The sequence below is a fragment of the Dromaius novaehollandiae genome, chromosome 2, assembly GCF_036370855.1.
Source record: "Dromaius novaehollandiae isolate bDroNov1 chromosome 2, bDroNov1.hap1, whole genome shotgun sequence".
Taxonomy (NCBI): Eukaryota; Metazoa; Chordata; class Aves; order Casuariiformes; family Dromaiidae; genus Dromaius; species Dromaius novaehollandiae.
In genome coordinates, this window is record NC_088099.1 from 21,424,334 (window position 1) to 21,443,117 (window position 18,784).

General features: G+C 38.7%; 1 protein-coding gene across 3 annotated transcripts in view; it reads left to right on the forward strand.

Annotated features, from left to right (window-relative positions):
- The window catches only part of LOC112982289 (LIM zinc-binding domain-containing Nebulette-like), a 177,407-nt gene that overhangs the window by 82,641 nt on the left and 75,982 nt on the right, over nucleotides 1–18,784 (forward strand). The gene's annotated exons all lie outside the window — the stretch shown is intronic.

An 18,784-nucleotide genomic window follows, 5' to 3' on the forward strand; every position in this document is an offset into this window, starting at 1 on the left:
TTGTCAATTAATGTAATACAACCCTCGAGCACAAAATTGGCAGTAGGCAACAAGAGTTTTTTTGTTTGGTAACCTCTTTGTAGATTAATGGGTGAAATCAAAGAAAGAAATACAAGCACAAATATCTACCATGATATACATTTGTAAGGCTCTTTATCTTTTCCCATTGTGGTTATTGATCATAAAACTTAGAGAAATGCTACAATGATGAAATTTACCATCTGGAAAGAGGAGTGTTTTGTGGAAGGTACATTTTACCTTGCTTTCAGTAGACTTAAAAATGCCATTGGCTTCATTTTCTTATAGGTCAGCAGTGAGCGTACCATAGTTAACATTGTGTTAGAGAGTCAACTGGAACTTTAAAACTGTATTTTTAAAGGTTTATTTGAAAGATTAAAAATGTTGAGTCCACTATTTTCCTAGTGTTTTAATGAAAAAATGATTCAGTTCAGGAGAATAATAAAATCTTATTACCACTTCATCAGTTTTTCACTGGATTGTCTTGTGCACCCACAGATTCAAACACACAAATATGCCTGCATGCGCGCACGCGCACACACACACACACGGATACAAATCTCAGGCAAAAATGAAAAGCAATCTGACATGCATCCTTTGCCCATGGCTACTTCTGTGTGCTTATCCCCAGAATCTAAGCTATACCCTGTGTGAGTTTGCCTGCTGGGACTTTATAAAGCTTCAGCCACATGAGTGAACCAGTCTAATTTAATGACACATCTGTGATGTGCATGCCATTGCTTGTCTTAAGAGAGGGAGTCAGAGAGGAGGAGAAGGTGGCTGACTTTCTCCCTGCTATATGAACTGCCTCTGACAACCACGATGAAAAAGTTGAGACAAAAGTTTTGAACCTTGCCTGAATGCTCACAATTCTCACGGAAACCATGATTCTTGATTTAAAAAGTGCTCAGAGAAGCTTCTACAGCCATATTTCTTAATATACTTACAAAATATACTTGCCTGGTTCTGTAGGCAGGTATGTTTTAACTTGAGAGCTTGTTTGAAGATGATTGAGAAGAGTATGGGGGGTGGGAGGCAGAATCTTGTTTGGATGTTTGGAGAGATGACGACTGTCCTGTGTACAGTCCAGACAGATCGGAATCTCATCTAGGAACCTTCCTTTTCTTAAAGCACTCTATTTTCTCCGTGGTTATTGTGATAATACTTGTGAGGGACTAGGAGCTGTTAAGAATTGTCAGGGAGGTATAGCGGTCAACTGAAAGGCATCGATTTGAATAAAGACTAATGTAGAAAAGACTGAAATAATTTCTGGTTTATGAATGTGAGGTATTCTTATATGTGATGGGCTTGGTAAGTCTCCAGTTTAGCTCACCTGTTCCAAACTCACGTGTATCAATTGTCTGTCTCGGCTAATGTTGAATAAGCCAAGGGGAATGTGTGTTTTCAGAGCCTCTCAGAGAAATCCCTTTTCTTATCCTACACGCTGACATGGCACTTGGGTTAAAGAAGCTTGTTCTGGTATTGTTTTCACTCTATAAACAGAGGACTTCCAAGGATTCCAAGATCCCAAGGTTTTAGCATAATCTAGTTTAAATCTTGCCATTAAATAGTTGTAACTTCTGAATAATTCTGTAATATTTTGAAGAATAAAAGGACAGAGAATTTGCATTCTGGATCAACCTTATTGGCCATTATTCTATCTTAGGCTTTGCAAGACTCCCAGTTTAAACAAATGTATGATCTATAATTTGCTGTTCTTCAGGTCTCATTCTGTTACAGTGCTGTGCAGTGGAAAGAAAGCATGTACATGCTTCAAGAAAAGCCTTTCACATGAAACCAAACTTGACTGGTTAGAATCACTTTATTACTACCTTCCAATATTCATTCAGAGCAGCTTGAATCTCTGCCAATGCAGTGACAATTTGGAATTGAACTGATTCTGTGTTAGGTAGTGTAAAAAATTGTTAACTTCTGAGTAGAGAAAAATGCTTTTCTACAGTAATAGCTGCATTCTAGTTTCTAAGTAAACATCTATAATGCTTTTAATTCTAAAGAGGCATAACGGTGTGTTTAACTGCAGGACTTCAAGCTTCTTTTAAAAAACCCTAGCTTTAGAGCTATTATCTTACTCAGCACAGCAGGAGAAATTGGTCAAAAAAACACCATAAAATATTATATAACCTAAAAGACGCATGTTTTTGTAAACCTGTTGTTTCGCTTTTCATTTAAATAGTGACTGACAGCATTTTAACTCCAAGTGCTGGGTCCTCTATCAAGAATCCATTAAGGTCAGCATCAGGTGCCAACCTGTCGTGTTGACATAACGTGACAAGAGCAAAACAAACAAAACCGAAGTGCTGTTTCCTAAAGGAGTCAATAGAAAACGGATTGCTCTTTATAACACTTGAAGAATTATGTTGTTAAGAAATCAAACGGCTTTCCATTTAAAAGCTTTCCAGAACATGATCTCCTTCTGTATAACATAATTTCAATTTTTCTCCTTTAGCCTTTTGCTTCATTGGGCTTTCTTTTAACTCTATAGTTTGAAGGAGACACAAATGCATTTTAAGGAGATGCTGGAAATTTAGTTTTTCCATGCTGGAAAACTCCCCAGTTCAATGTGCCTCCTGGCTGAAGGAAAAAGAAGTTTTGAGATCTTTCACGTTTTAAATAAAGATCATAGACAAGGATCCAGACAACATTTTTCTTTATGCCTTTCTGAAGGAAAATCCCTGTCTTTAATTTGCTGGGTCTTAGTGCATTCTCTTATTCCACAGCATACAATGGATGCTTTCTGCATGCACTTCCCTCCCCTAAATGAGCTCAAATACAGAAGCTGCCAATAAGTTCCTCTCAGTTATTTTATATACTTGGGAATCCTCTTCATGTACCTTCTTTGGCTTGCCTTAGTTATTGGTCCCTCTAACTTTCTAAAAGCGTAAATTGCTCCATGGCCTTTAGTTCTTGTCTGTGGCTGTGTCATGTAAATCAGAAGCAGCAATTCAAGTTCAGCTTCCAGAAACAGAGTTGTTCTGCTGCAGTTCTTGGCAGGGAGGATATTGAAGTCGTGGATCAAAGGGAGGGCTCAGTGTTCAAGGTGCTCATGGTGAGTTCACATACACCAACACTTCCTGAGAAAATCTTCTTTCCAGTAAGTTTTGGGGGACTTGATTCAACATCACAGGTATCAGCCTACTGCCTTCTTGTCCTCATCTCTGCTGACACAGCCTGAGGCTGCAGCCCTTGGAAATTCCTCTTTCATCTGGGAGAAAATACTTTTCTTACATGTACTTCCCTTACCATGCAGCCTGGATAATAAAAGTGCTAGGGGTGTTTTTCTGTAGGAAGAAGCATACCTGCAGGCTTTCTTGTCAAATGGAGTTCATAAAATGTTGATTTGTAAGAAGAGCTATCTTTTCTTAGGCAATATACCCAACCGGAATCAGGCTATTATCCTGTTAGCCTAATAATTTAGAGTCCTTACTTTTTCAGGAATGTGTTTGTTATCTTGTTCTACCAACTTTCACCAAGAAAACCATGGTAATATTGAACATTTGGAACAGAGTGAACCTCAGAAAAGGGAATAATCCTTATGGTCAGCCATTTGGTTTTTGGAGGGTCATACTCCTTTCTGGTCAGGTTCAAGAAGCAGTGTGGCTGGGTAGGGTGAAGAATTAGGCCATCACTTTTGAGCTCTCCAATCCCATTATTCCTTGATCCCAGAGGACATTGGCTAAATATAAAGTTGAAAGAAAGCAAGACAAAATTCTACCTGAGTTACCATACTACTGAATCTTCCCTGTAGAGAACACTCTAGTCACTATAAATTCTGGTTATTATTGCAACAGAGATTGCAGCCTTCCTAGGAAGCAGATCCAGGAAGAATCCTTTCCTAGTTTGGGGGAGTTTATGGTCCAAAAGGCTATGGGACCTATACAGTAACAAAAGAGGAGGAAGAAAATATGACAATAAAAATGTTTTTCCATTTTCAAGGGGAACTCCAGTTACAGTAAATGCAACTGAATCAGCTGTAATGCTTTTGAGGCAATTTCAGCATTTCTGTAGTGCCTCACTCTGCATTGGCTCAGACTGCACTTCATAGACTGCTGTGATCTACACTGTCACAACAATAAATTAATGCCTTTTTTAGAATATTGCCTCTTGCTTAAAAACCCCTTAAGCTTCAGTGTACATCCAGTTTTAAAGCACATTTGAGGAAAGTTTGTGTCATTCTGAGAACATCAGTATCCTTAGTCATCTTTGCTTATGGTAGCTGCCTATAGTTTTAGAAAAATCTGCCAGGATAGAAAAATCTGATAGAAAATATATTTTGAGTGTGTGTGTGTGTATGTTCTACATATACATATATATATGTTGTATATAGATGTATAAACAACATAAAAATGCCAAAGCTGTTCCCTTGTCTGAGAGTGAAGAAAACCAATTTCACTCAAATTAACAAATAGTGACAGACAAACCCAAGAGCTTCTGATTCCAGAACAGCAGCCAATATGGAGGTTAGGAGACTGTGGGACATCCAGGCTTAAGACCTTCTAAACACAGGGTAGGACTGTGCATCTGGGTCTCCCAAATTCCAAGTAAAAGCCCAAACTAATCTGTGTTTGAACTTACCCTTTAGTGTTGAAAGATTTTCTTGATGAAATTTTTGTTGACACTGAAAGTGTTATTCTCTTTTGTAAATTGTATTCATGAGGGAAAAGTGACCTCCTTAGAGGTCACAGAGACATGGTGGAATAGCTCACGTGACCGGAGTGCTGCAATGGATGGATACAAGCTCTTTAGGAAGGACAGGCAGGGAAGGTGAGGAGGTGAATTTGCCCTTCTTGCGTGAGAGAAGTGGGAATGCATGGAGCTCTGTCTAGGGATGGATGACAAGCCAGCTGAGGGGGGGTTGTTTTTCAAGGGTTTTCTTCTCCAAGCTCAAGAATGGTTCATCCTGATGAGCAGGAAATTAAGCAAAGGTAGCAGGAGGCCTGCATGGATGACCAAGGTGCTCTTTACAAAGCTCAAATGTAAAAAGGAAGCATGCAAGAGGTGGAAGCAGGGTCAGGTGACCCAGAAGGACTATAGAGATACTGTCTAAGCTGGCAGGGATAGGGTTAGGAAAGCTAAAGCCCACCTGGCGTTGAATCTGGTGAGGGACATTAAGGGCAACAAGAAAGGCTTCTACACATATATAAGCTGCAAAAGGAAGATGAGAGAAAATATTGGTCCTTTTCTGAATGTGTTGGGGACCTGGTGATAAAGGATATGAAAAAGGCTGAGATACTCGGTGCTTCTTTCCCTTGATCTTTACTGGTAAGACCAGCCTTCCCAGGCCTCTGAGGTCAGCAAGAAAGTCTGGAGCAAGGAAAATTTATGCCTGGTGGAGGATGATCAGGTCAGGGAACATTTAAACAAACTGGACATAAACAAGCCCATGGGCCCTGATGGGATGCCCCCACAAGGGCTGAAGGAGCTGGCTGATGCCATTGCAAGGTCACTCTTGATACCTTGTCAGGCTGGAGAAATAGGGTGAGAGGACTCTCCTGAAGCTCAAGCAAGGGAAATGTGAAGTTCTGCACCTGGGGAGGAGTAACCCCATGAACCAGTACAGGCTGGGTGTTGACCAGCTGGAAAGCAGCTTTGTAGAGAAGGCCCTGGGAGTGCTGGTGTACAACAAGTTGAAGACAAGGCATCAGTGTGCCCCTGTGGCAAAGGCGGCCCTCAGTCTTCCAGGCTGCGTTAGGGGGAGTGTTGCCAGCAGGTCGAGGGAGGTGATCCTTCCTGTCTGCATAGCCCTGTTGAGGCCACCTGTGGAGTGCTGCATGTGGTCCTGGTCTCCGCAGCGCGAGAAAGACATGGGCACACTGGAGCAAGTTGAGCAAAGGGCCACAGAGATGATTAAGGTGCTGAAGCATCTGTCATAGGAGGAGAGGCTGAGAGAGCTGGGCCTGTTCATCCTTGGGAAAAGAAGTCTGAGGGGGATCTTATCCCTGTGTCTAACTGGGAGGCAGTAAGGAAGATGGAGGCAGAGTCTTCTGAGTGTTGCCCAGTGACAGGACGAGAGGCAGTGGTCAGAAATGGAAGAACAGGAAATGTGATTAAACATAAGCAAAATCTTGTTCAGTGAAGCAGTGGAAGAGGTTGCCCAGAGGGGCTGTGAAGTCTCCATCCTTGGAGGTGTCCAGAACCAGACTGGACCTGGTCCTGGGAGACCTGGTCTGGGTGACTGTGCTTTGAGCATTAGGTTTGGCTGAGAAGATCTCCAGAGGTCCCCTCTGACCCCTGTGATTCCTCTCTGTCTTCTCCTTTTTCAGTGCCTCCTTTTTCTTCCCATCTTCTCCTTTCTGTCCTTCCTCTCTTTGCCTTTCTGTTCCAAAAGTTCACGTTAGAAAACTTTCAGGCACATTCTTTTCATTAGCTGTTTTCCTTGAGTTTTTAAAATGCTTTTTCATTGTATATATTCTGCTTTTAGTAAGTTCTTGGAATGAACTGGCACAGTGAATGCTATAGGGGAAAAAATGCTGGATGGATTACTAAAGCAGATGTTTAATGGATTTCCTTGGGTACTCTGAATGAGCTCACTGGAGAAGTCATGGAGAAAACAGTCCTTGCAGCTGGAGGCAAAGATAAAAATAGCCTTCTTCAATGTGAAGGAATAGAGGAAGAAATATGGGATAATAAGCAAAGTGGCCTGTTTATAGCTTTAAAGGTGGTTCTGTGAGCTGTGCCAGAGGACCCTGGAACAGACTTTAAAGATGAGATTTCTCCTGATATCAGGCACTGATTATCTGCTCCTCTCTTCTGCGGTCCAAGAAGCTGAGTCTACTCCATTGTATGTGTGTGAAGTGAGAGGTGAGAGAACAAAAAGAGTGCGGACTTCCCCGTTCTCTTCTTGCTATTGCTTGTGCCGGCCGAGTCCTGGACTCGTTGCTTGGGTGTGTAAGTTAAAATGAAGCAAGACTGCTTGCAGGAAGTTCTCCCTCGCTCCGTTGTGAGCCCCGGCACAGTAGCGTTTTGTAAATTATGCTCACCTAGTAAATGATTTTCTCAGCTCCTAGTAGCGATTCATTCCTTCTCCCCCTCTGAAGACAATTTAAATGACTTGTTTGATCTGCATGAGTCAAAGACATAAAAATCCTTCTTGATGTGAATAATATAAAGCTTGGGAAGAGCAGGCAGAATGGATTTCAGTCTTCTGAGAAAATGGTTGTCACCTTTTCTGCTTCTTATCTTGCTGAGCTGGTGAGGGGCTCTGTCTCCATCCTGTCTGTATGGAATTGGCTCCGGCTACAGAAGAGATGGGCAAGTGCTACCATATATCTACACTGTTTCTGATATATTTTTTCCTCTTGTGGTTACTAGACAAGCTGTGAGATTTCAGGCTGTGACACTAGTGCTTCCTCTCTGTTCTTGTCTGCTACTCCTTGCTGTCACAGCGGCTGGACTAGCAAGTGGAGATAGACAAGTTGTAACACTGTAGTCAGTAGTCACCAGAACATGAAGCAAAGATGCAAAACAGTGTGAGTACTATAATAGCTGACAAACAGATTGGGAGACAGATAGGGAGCTGCTCTGTGGAGTACATTGACTTATTTTCATGTTACTGACACATTTGTAGTGTCCTGAAATTGTTTTGATTTCACAGGCGGAATTACAAATCTTTTGCTGGAATATAGGATATGATTTTGAATTTCTTTTTGAAGTGGAAAAGAAGAATGGCTTGTTTGAACTTTGTGTTAAGTTGTTAAGACTAAGTTTTAAGTCCTTTGATTCTTGGTGCTGGCTGTACATCATAAATTTTTTTTTCTAATTTCATTGATCTGTTTAATTATACATGATTTTAAAAATAATTTCCAATCCTGGATTATTGTTCAGTGTAACAAAAGGTGCTTGTGTGAAGGGGTTAGAATAATAGGGTTTTTTTTGATTTTTTTCCTTGTTTATTAAAATAACTGTTGTTTTTTCTTATGATGTTGAAAACTGTCCATTCTTCCCCTATTTCTCTTTGGACCAGATCATGCCTTTAAAATCAGTAGGATAAGCTGTGTGGATAAGATCAGTAAATTCTCTTCCTTTTTCATGAATTTTTTTTATTATGTTTCTGTTATATTATATTGCATTTTATCGATCAGCATAATTACAGTTTTCAGTGCATGAGCAAAAGAACAATTTTAGACCATTCTCTTCATACTATTTCTTTGTTTCACTGCAAAAAATCTGCAAAGAAGGTCATGGAAAGAGCACATTGTGAAGCAAACAGGAGTACCCACCCAACATTGAGAAGAAACTTTAGAGAGGCTCATGAGCATATATGGAAACTGTCCACCACCTATCTAACCTAAACTTTTCACTGTTGGTTTGATGGTACAGAAGTAAAAGTGCCAGCACTTCTTCTGCATTAGTGCTTGAATTGTTGCTAATATCCTTAGTGATTTGAAAACCTGATGTAACTTGTTAGAGGAAAACCAGAACTAAACTACACTTAAGAAAGCACAGTAGCACCTGCAGAGTCTCAGAAGCAAGCAGTGCAAATGGTTCCTGCTGACCACAGAATTATGAAGTCTATAAAATCCACAGTAGCACACGTCTCCCTGTGCCAAGACTGAAAAGTAGGATGCAAAAAATATGAATATAATGAGATCCATTTTTCTAGCATATGTTGATGTAAAAAATAATTATGCAACCTCTGTTGTGCATTTCTATTTCAGATGTGCATAATATTTAACTATAAAAAGTGAAGGGATTATACCTTTAGGTGAAACAGAGGTAATTTTAATGCTAGGATGAGGGACAATGTGGTCATGATTATTAAATAGAAAATTTATTGAGCAAAACCATTTTTATACACTTGCTTCTGACTCTGAGTCAATGTACAACAAGTAGGGCATCCTTAATGGAAAGTCTTAGGATCAATAAAATCAGAAGTGATTCAGACCACCTCTAGTTCTACAATCAGAAGTAATAAAAAGGTGACAAAAGAGAGGCATAGAATTCACAGCTCTTTTCTGTAAGTTGAGTTACACAATTTGTCCTTAACTACAAAGGCTTTTGACACTTTTGGACACACTTTCAACACAGCACTGGTGTTGAAAATTAACCCCCTAACTTTTTAGGGGGTTAATGAATAAAAATCCTAATTGAAAAGTTAAGATGTTATCATCAGAATTGCTATGATTTAAAAAAGTTATTCTCTTATTCTTTTTTATTCTAATCTGTTTTTTTTCCCTAGGAATTTCTGGGTGTTTTTTTGGGGGTGAGGCATGAATGGGGAACATTCATTAAGCTTGGACCATACTAAGATGTATGTTCTTTCATGTCTTGTCAAGTTTTTCTCTTCTGATTCTCATGAGCTTCTTTTCAGCTTTTTAATGTTGGAACTAAATCATTTGTTAATGGTTGATCTGTGCAGCTCTGTTACAGGAAACTGGATGCCGTGATTGGGGTTAGCTCTGTTTTTGTTGCATTATTGCAAGAAATTTAAACCCATAAAAAGAAAAATGCATTCAGCTGCAGAAAATTTGAGATAAAGAACAAGAACAGAAGAGTTGTAACAAGTGAGGCATCTAGGGACTGCAAACTAGATGTGGAGGATGTACCTATACTGCTAAATAGAAGGAGGCTAGGAAGAAATTCCTGGTCTCAAAAGCAGGTAGTATGTACTGGCTTATATCCACATTGGACATGGCTTAGTCCTTTTAGGCTGGTCTGGTTTTGGTTCAAAACACACAGCACTGGATTTTGCATCTCTAGGTCCATGTAGTGCCCCTGTGACATATGTAAAGAATATAATATTTTTCCCAGTTTGTATTGTTTGAAATAGTGTGAAGGCTGCACTACAGCCCAAAGGGGTCCCTGTGAAGCATGAAACCACGTGTCTGTGAGACATGATGGCCACGGGGGTGCTTGAGGGTTCAGTGTCTGCTTGGATGTGTTGAAGGGCTGTGCAGGTCAATGGGAGCGAAACTTGTGCTGGCGTATCCATACTGCCTTCCAGGAGTGGTCCCTCCACTGGCAGAGACGTTGAACTGTGCTTGCTTTTGCCTTGGGGATGGCAGTAGAGCAGAGCTAGGAACGAATGCAGTCCTATAGGGCATCAAGGTGCCAGTCCTCAGCTCATTCCCCAGCCGTCTCTTACGCAGCAGAGTAGCTGCACTCAGGAAGTCCATCAAAGACAGAAAATGAGGCCACAACACTTTTCCTTTCCTTCCTGGGTCTCAGTTGTCTCTGTGTCTTTTGGGGACCGCCATATGTAATAAAAAGGGGGGTCCATGTAGTCTAGCTGCCTATTGCTGCCGCTGCCGTTTTTCCCTTTGTATGGGAATGCTTTGTACTTACCATGATCGACAAAAGAAAACTTAACTGAATGGGTGACTGGTCTCATCCTGTGCGCAACACTGGTAACGTCAGCATTAAAAGGAAGGACACTTGAGGAGTGTGCCTTTACTTATCCCCCCAGGAAATAAAAAGGGAATTTTCAGGAAGATTTTTTAGTCAGGGCATTGATGTAGGAGAATTTGTTTTATTTTCCTGATACTGCCACTGACTTCCTCCAGGATGTTCTTAGTCTTTGCCCTAGACTTCATTTGTGCGATGGAGGGGATAATTTATCTCTTTTTTCACAGCAAATTGTAGTGGCATATTTAGTAGTTTTTAAGTGTCATCTGAGTATTCTGGTTAATATCCTTTCATCTGAAGTAAAAGCTCAACATTTTCTTTTCCTGTGTGAGATTATGACAGTGAATTCTTCATACATCTAAGCACTGGATTAACCCATTTGGCATTTCACATTGTGACAATTAATGGCTTCCATTTAGCTCACTCATTTTAAGCTCATATCTTTTCCAAAGTATTGACCTGTTTCTTACCAAAGAACAAAGCTAGTCATCCATCTTGCTATAATGAAACCAATATTTTTGTTCATCACCGGCAATTTCTCCACAAACTTCACAGATTCTGGACTGAGAATTTCTGGAGGCAAGGTTAATTTTTCTCTTCATTTTTTTTCTTGTCCATATTCTCATGGCCTCACATTAACTTGTTGAAAGAATATGATTAATGACCACATTTTTCTTAATTGTATTGGTCTTTCAAAATGTTTTGAAGCTGGTCCTTATCCCCTTGTAAATTTTTGTCCACGAGGATGATCCATTTTTATTCTTTAGATATTATTTTTTTCTGCTGATGCTACAAGCTCAACCTGTCAGTTTTGCTAATTCAAGGGATTCTTGAGAGTGCGTATCGCTCACAGCGTTCTGTTGACTTATGGATACCCTTGGTTCCCTTTCACATGAGAAATCAAATTGAAAGTATTCATGTATTTTTGAGTAGATTGAGAGGTGAAATCCTACTCTAATGTATCTCTGGAAACTGCCTCAGATCCATAGTTAGTTTTTCCCATAATCAAGTGTGTTTTTTCTGGCATGCAATAAACTTGTTGCATATTTTCTGTTGCGAAGGGATGTGTAGAACTATAGCACAGAATTTCTGTGAGTGTGATTATATTTCTCTTTATTTGATGCAGTTTTTTTTTTTACAGAATGCATGTGCTCTTTAGTTCTATGTTAAAAAAAAGGAAATTACTGATTTACCCATGGACTTCTCCCATGTGATTAACTGTGATGTATGTCTGTTTTTGAAGAGCCTTTACAAGTATATGTTTTGTTTAGCAGTTAATTGTATCCGTTAAAGTATTTTTAATTGTTAAAGATTCATTCCTATATACAATAACAGTTGTAAGGGCTGAATTTCTTTTCCTTTTTGTTAAGTGTGGCAAAAAAGTCTGTCCAGATGTGTATCTTTTCTTTGTGTAAAACTGCTGTCCCCATTGTGTGCATTGGCAACTGAGTGGTACCCTTCAAATCCATTATTAATTCTCCTTTTGCCAACATTCGTTCTGGAGATGTCCTTAACAAAATGACCAGCAAAGCTGCTTGATAGGAGAATTCCAAGTCCAGTGAGGGTGTGACATTTTCTTGTTTTACTTGGAAGTGCTACAAAATAGAAGTTTTAAGTAAATATAAAGGCAAAAAGAGAGCTTTCACCTCAGTGGAGAAATTAAAAACTGGATAAACAAAATCTCTCTCTTCTATGTTCCCCATCAAAATGTACAAGGCTGGCTTTTGAGCTTTGTATAGCTGCAGAAAGGCTTTATGTGCTGCAGTAAGATACCCCTTCTGCACTTTGAAACTTTGTGATCTTTCTCTCTGTCTGTTTCTCTCCTTCTCTTTGGTTTTTAATTCTGGATATTTAATTCTGGACATGGCCTTTCTGTAGTCTGAGCTGTCTACGGAGAATGTGAAGAGCACTTGTAATGTGTTGAGTGTGACCATGAGAAGGAAAAAGGGGAAACCAGCCTTGGCTTGCCTGGTGGTACAAGGCCAAAACACCACATGAATCAGAAATTGTGTGGTGTTAGGACTTTCAGAGTATTTGCAAGAAGAAAGGCAGTCGGGTTCCTGGGCAGTCCTACCCCTTGACCCCAATAAAAGGGCATGAGTGTTCGTCAGCATTTTAGGTGGTCATTTTCCTGATGCTTAGGTTACTTATTGATGGGCTGTTTTAGATCCAAGAAATATATTGTCCTTCTGATTTATACTCAGATGCTGCAGGGACCATTCAGAGTTCAACGATTTCTTGTAACCGCTGCCTCGCAGGATGGATTGAGGTCTATTCGGGGTGATAGTTTGTCAGGTAGTGCTATGCTTGCAGGGGATTATGTTGATTGGCTTTCAAGTGAAAGGGTCATGAAAGAAAAGAGAAAGCAAGAAGACTAGGATTAGTATAATGTTTAACCTTGTCGAAAACAAAGTGACTAGAAGAAGATACTTAATGCTCTCACTGAACCAAATGTTAGGGCTTTGAAGGTATTTGGCAGAAACACTTCTTTGCAAAAGATTTAATGTTAGAATGTGCTTGCAGCCTAGTTTTATTTTTTTCCACTAGCGTACTGGACTGTAAATTTTGAAGAGCTAAATTCATAAGCTGTTTAGTAGAAAAAGCTGTGGCCTACTGTCTCTTCTATTACTTTGGCACTGAATAGCCAAATCAGAAACCCAAACTAAAAATACTTTATATCAAAGACCAAAATGTAAATCATTCATATTTAAATACATTTACAATTTAATTCAGTTTGTATTAAATGTAAAATTCACACATTTATATAGAAATATCTTTAAAAATCTGATTGCTTTGCTTCTGTTTCAGTGTATAATATTTTAGAAGTGAAAAGTATATTCATTTTTAACCTTTCTCGAATTCAAAATAGTTGAATTTCACTTGAAAGGATATAATTTTATTGGACTAAACTGAGAATCAATATCTTGTTCAAATTTTTTTTATGGAAGTTGCAGTAAATTGCTGTAAAACTTTAAAACAAAAGATTCAAGTGTGAATAAAGCTACTGTTTATATTTGAAGAGCTGTGCCCTTTTCTGCAAACTAGGGTAACATTTTAATACAGTAATATAATTATCAGTAAATGAATTGTTTACATGAGTTTAAATGTGCTGAAAAAGTCAGGGGAATGGCACAAGATGCTCAATCCTGTCAAAAAGTGAGTAACAGAGATAAGTTTATTGAGCACGGGATGCTTCGCTGCTGGTGTGATAAGGCTGGAATGCGAATGCCCATCTCGGAGGCAGGTCAAGCATGTGGTACAGCATGGTCTGAGATAAACATGAAGTGGGATACATGGCTTGTTTTGATCCAAGTAAATTGTTTTTATCACTGTATGAGGAGAATCAAAAATCAAGTAATTTTGTATTTGGCTTTAGTTGGGTTTTTCGACTATACTGCTGGCCTATATACCCCTGTGCTGTTGGCCTGTGTACCCTTACGTTGCTGGAAAGAACATATTAGTACCATGCCTTGTTACGATGGTGGCCTTTGCCACCCGCCAGAGCCTGCGGTCATTCTTTATAGAATAAAATGAACATTGGAGTCTCATGGTATTGCTGCTAATTATCTCTGAGATGACGGCAACTACTGCAACAGAAGCTGCTCTTCCTTTTTCCATCCTTTTAAATTCAGCTGCCTCCTTTTGCTAAATTCCCTTCCTTTCATATCCTGTCTCATCATATCTTACAGTGCTTTAAGTCCAGCTCTCTCTTTTGGGCTTTGCTCTGCTTTGCGTTGGTTCTACTTTGCATTTGCAAAATTCTGGGGATTTTCTAGATAACATGGGGATTGTATGGGGATTGAGACTGGCATGTTTTGTAGTGAGTGAGTGATACCAATCAAAAATGAAGCCACCACTGTGGAAGGCTGTCAGCAGGCCGCAGAGCTAAATGCATCAGCCGTTGCTGCATGGAGAAGCGGAGAGGATGTAGATAGCAGGCAGAAAGAGAGGATCGATGGTAAAGTATTGTTCTTAAGACAAAGCCCCAGTTCAGATAAAATCAGATGTTAGAAAAGTTTTCAGCGTGGGGAGGACTGTGCTGAGAAGGGTATCCAGTTGTGATGAGAGCTGTGTCTCTGGACTTAAACTTGGTCATCCCGGTTCTCTGAATGAGTTATAGTTACAAATACACATACATCGATGATGGATTAAGTTAATAAGTGAAAAAATAGGTAAAATTTCCTCTTTTTTGATAGTTGCTGGACCCATAGGGCTGTGTTATTCTGACATCTGAGGTGCAAAAACCTGGATGAATCATAACATCTAAAATAGGTCATGTAAATGGTGCCCCTAAAAATGTCTGTTTCTGTGCATTAACTATGAAGGAAATATCAGATAACTGTCTCAGATAAAGACTTCTGAAGTAGGGTGGGATCCAGTGTCTTATTAAGCAGGATTTGGATAGTAAATCACATGATGGCCAGAGCAAATTTGGCTTTGCATGGCACTGGAGTTAAATGTAAAAAAAAAAAAAGAAGGTTTAGGGAGGGATGGGACACATCAGAAGCCTAGTGAAAAGCACATCGATTGTCCTGAGTCAGCAAGGTGTGGGAAGTTATGCTTGGCATCCTATTTTATAACAGCCTATCATGGTGAAGAAGGCTCAGCCAAAACTTTTCTGGTTAATGTTTTACCTCTGATGCTTCCTGCTCTTCAGAGAGGATGGGAAGAAACTTCCTGCTCACCATAGGAATTGAAAGTATTTATTTTCAACAGAAGCCTAGGACATGCAGAAATACATAGTTTGGACTCTCCCTCTTTCTGAGCGAAAACTCCCACTTGCTTCTGATGAGTCAAGGAATGGATGTTTGTAAATGCTCTTAACAGGCTTTCCAATTTAATTTTTCTTCAGACTTTGTTTCATGGCAAGTGATTTGACATAGGCATCAATTCCTGGAGCATTTAAGCATTTTTAATTCATTACTCCTGTCTACTTTCAACAAAATTGTGTTTTACTAGTTAAGAGTTTATGTACAATGGGGACTTCTTCATTAATTTTGTTACTAAGCTCTTTGGAGTCATTTGGATTTTATATCTCTCTGTTGAAAGAAGAACCTCTAGATTGGATATACAAAGAATACAGGAACATAATTTCTGTTTTGGCAATAGTGAACAATTTAGTGTTTAAAAATTTTATTTTATTACTCTTCTGAGAAACCATTTTGTTTAATTTTCTCATTATGACTCTGAGTGATTTTTGTCTGCTCTTGTAAGCTATAAATGGGTAGAAGTATTTAACACCTACTGCAGAGGCATTACAGAGCCCAATATTACCAAGACAAAAAATGTTGGTTTTAAATGTGATTAATCAGATAATCAGGAATATGTAGGTCAAATTGTTTGAGAGATTAGATATATCTTCAGATATAATGAGAAAGTGGCAACTAGTCACTGGACTGATTTACACATTTTCCAGATCTGTGTGTCTGGTTGAAAGGCTGATTTGTGAATGATTAATTTTTTTGACTTGCTGTGGAAATTACAGAGTTAAAAACAGTATTTTGAATGAATTTTTTAAATAGTGTTGGCCCAGAAGTTAAAGCAGTGAAAATTCAAAAGCTGAAGAAATCATTTTGGAATTTTAGTGCTTAACTTTTTAAAAATAAATAGGAAGAAGTTTCAAGTGAAAAAATATTTTGGATTAAAGTGGAAGCATAAAGTGTTTCCTGGTTTTCAGATTTCCCCCCTCCCCCATCTTTTTTTTCTTTTTGCTTTTGATAATGTTTGTGGAAACATTTCACTTCAACCCTATTTAAGAGACCAGGAAGACTTAGCTATTTTTCACTCATTTTTGTATACTCACGGCTTTCGGACAGTTTCTCTTCTCTCACTTCTTATGTCCAATAAAAATAGAGGAAAATATGTATTTCAGACAGTTAAGTTTCCTCTCTTTCCCTGAACAAACCTCAAAGCAATAACGTTAAGAATTCTTCTTTAAACACACTGAGCCAGATCCTCAACTTGTTCAAATTGACTTAGTGTCATTGATTTCCTTTGCCTCCCAATTTAGTTAAAACTCTTTTTTGGTATTGGAGAGTGACAGCTTTTGCCATCAGTGGGGACTTCACTGTTTTCAGCAGAAGGCCCTGGAAATTAAACAAACTCCTTTAGTGAACATATTCATTTAATTTTAAGATCATCTGTATGCTTTATTATGGAAAGTTTAGTTTTGAGACAAAACAATACCAACAGGAGAAATACGATAATTTGGCAAATTGGACTTGTAGGGCTCAGTCAAGTATATAAAATGAAAGTTATTTTTCTCCCCTTTCAGTAATTATAAAGTAAATAAGATCATTCAGTATTTTTAGCTAACATTGCTTTGACTCTGTAAACCATGTAAGCTTGAAAGCTGTTAGTCCTGTGAGTTATTTTTAATGCCTATAAATCTTGCCTGTGATGCAATTAAAATAGAGAAGTTTTTTCGGATACAGTGGAGTGTTTCAGTAATAGACAGATTTATTTCTAACAAGAAATGCTGAGGGAAGTCCGTCTTTTATTTAAAATTACTGTGTTTATAATTTTTTATTTGTTTGCCTCTGCTTCAAACCTTTCACTGCATCACTGATGATGGGAATTAGGACTTGGAATTTTACTGAAATCAAAGGAAAATATCCCCCTTTGCTGAAAATAGCTGACAGTGTAAAATCACAGCATCAACTTCCTCTGCCTCATGCTGTCTTCTCTAGCTAGCTTGAGAACTGGAAGCAATATAGCTGCTGCTATAGCATGGGTCATCATCTAAGCAAATTTATTCAGCTGAGTAGTTTGAATTGCAAAGATCATTGAATGATAATACTTCAGTATCTTGGCTATCTCTCTGTGATACTGTATTGAGTAATGCAGACACTGGGTCTGTAAATAATTTGGCTGCAAAAACCTCCTCTTAGAATCATAGCTAATCTGGCCAAAATCAAAATGTCAGATATATGGTTTACTAGAGATGGTTTCTCAGTTGTATGCTGATTTACAAGTCTTACAGAAATAGAATACCAAAGAAGTCAAGTAAAAAGAGTTTGTTATGCCAGTTGACTAGTCAATGTCATAAATACCAGTTTCATAGGAAAAAAATCAATGTAGTTTTATGTTGGAATAAAACTTTGAAGGGAAAAAAGTTAGCAAATATAATTTCAGGGTTAAACTGAACATTTATCAGTAATGTGGCTTTATGAATAAATAGACTATTTCCTTTTTGTAATCTTCATGATGACAGCAGTAAATTATTCATCTGCAAAAACTGTTTCTATACTCAATAGATCTGTGAGGTTCATTGTGCTCACCAGGCTGATTCATGCTCTGTATGTAGATGGTTGAATGGCTGGCCATTGCTGCTACCTTGGTAATGAGCTACAACAGCAATGTGGAGATGTTGTCTGTCGAAAGAAAAAGCAGGTATTTCACCTAGGAAAAGAAAGGTTGGGAAAATGTATTTCCTTTTAGGTATTTTATCTGAAAGAGCAGATCAGAAAGAAATGCCTGGCTTATGATTGGTTTCTATCAATCTTATCTTCCTTTACTTATCAGGTTTTTCTTCTTTGAGGTATGTGTTCTTCGCAGTAGAAATGAAACAAATATTAACAACTGTCCTGACCCTGATTTGGAAACACATTACTGAAGCATATTAGGTCTTTAGGGTGTTTGCTTTGCGCATATTTCAATTTATCTTAGGAATGTATGCTGTTAGAAGAAATAGGGGTTATTGCCCTAGTTCTTTCTTATCTCACTTTCAATTAAATCTGATTTCTCTGTTACCATAGCATTTCGTGTTCATATGCCACTCAGTCCAGCGTTGATTTGTGAATATTTTCCATTTGGCTGTATGGCCATTCTTATTCTTTCTGAACTAACAGCCTCACTCCAGTATTTTGGGTCTGTGTGGGGGGTGGTCAAGCAGCTGTTTTTCACAACTGATGCAACTGCTAATATGTTTCCTATCCATGAAGGCAGACTTCTATTCAGTACCCCTGGGGACAGTAAACATCATTTTTATCATGTTGGAACTACAAGCTCTGTCAGGCCAGTGAAGTTGTTCTCAATTAGTATGAGGCAGCCTGATTCAGGAGGGAATAACTGTTCCTATTCAAGCCCATTTTTCTTTGAGTGTTGCCTGCACTGATTTCCAGCTGTTACTGTGAAGCTTTGGGGAGCTAATGGGGTTCACTGGAACATCTATCTCAAAAGGAAATGCCTGAGTCAGTGTCTAGTTGAGTGATTGGAGATTCTCATGAAAAAAAAAGGTTAATACCCACTTAACTAATTATCTCTCAGTGTACACGATCATCTTTTCCAGTCCAGTAATTACAGAAAATTAAGTCCAGCCTCACTAATTTGCACTAATGTTGGCAACAAACTATTGCCAATTACTGAATTTTATGAATTAGTACATGTGAAAATGCATTTTTTG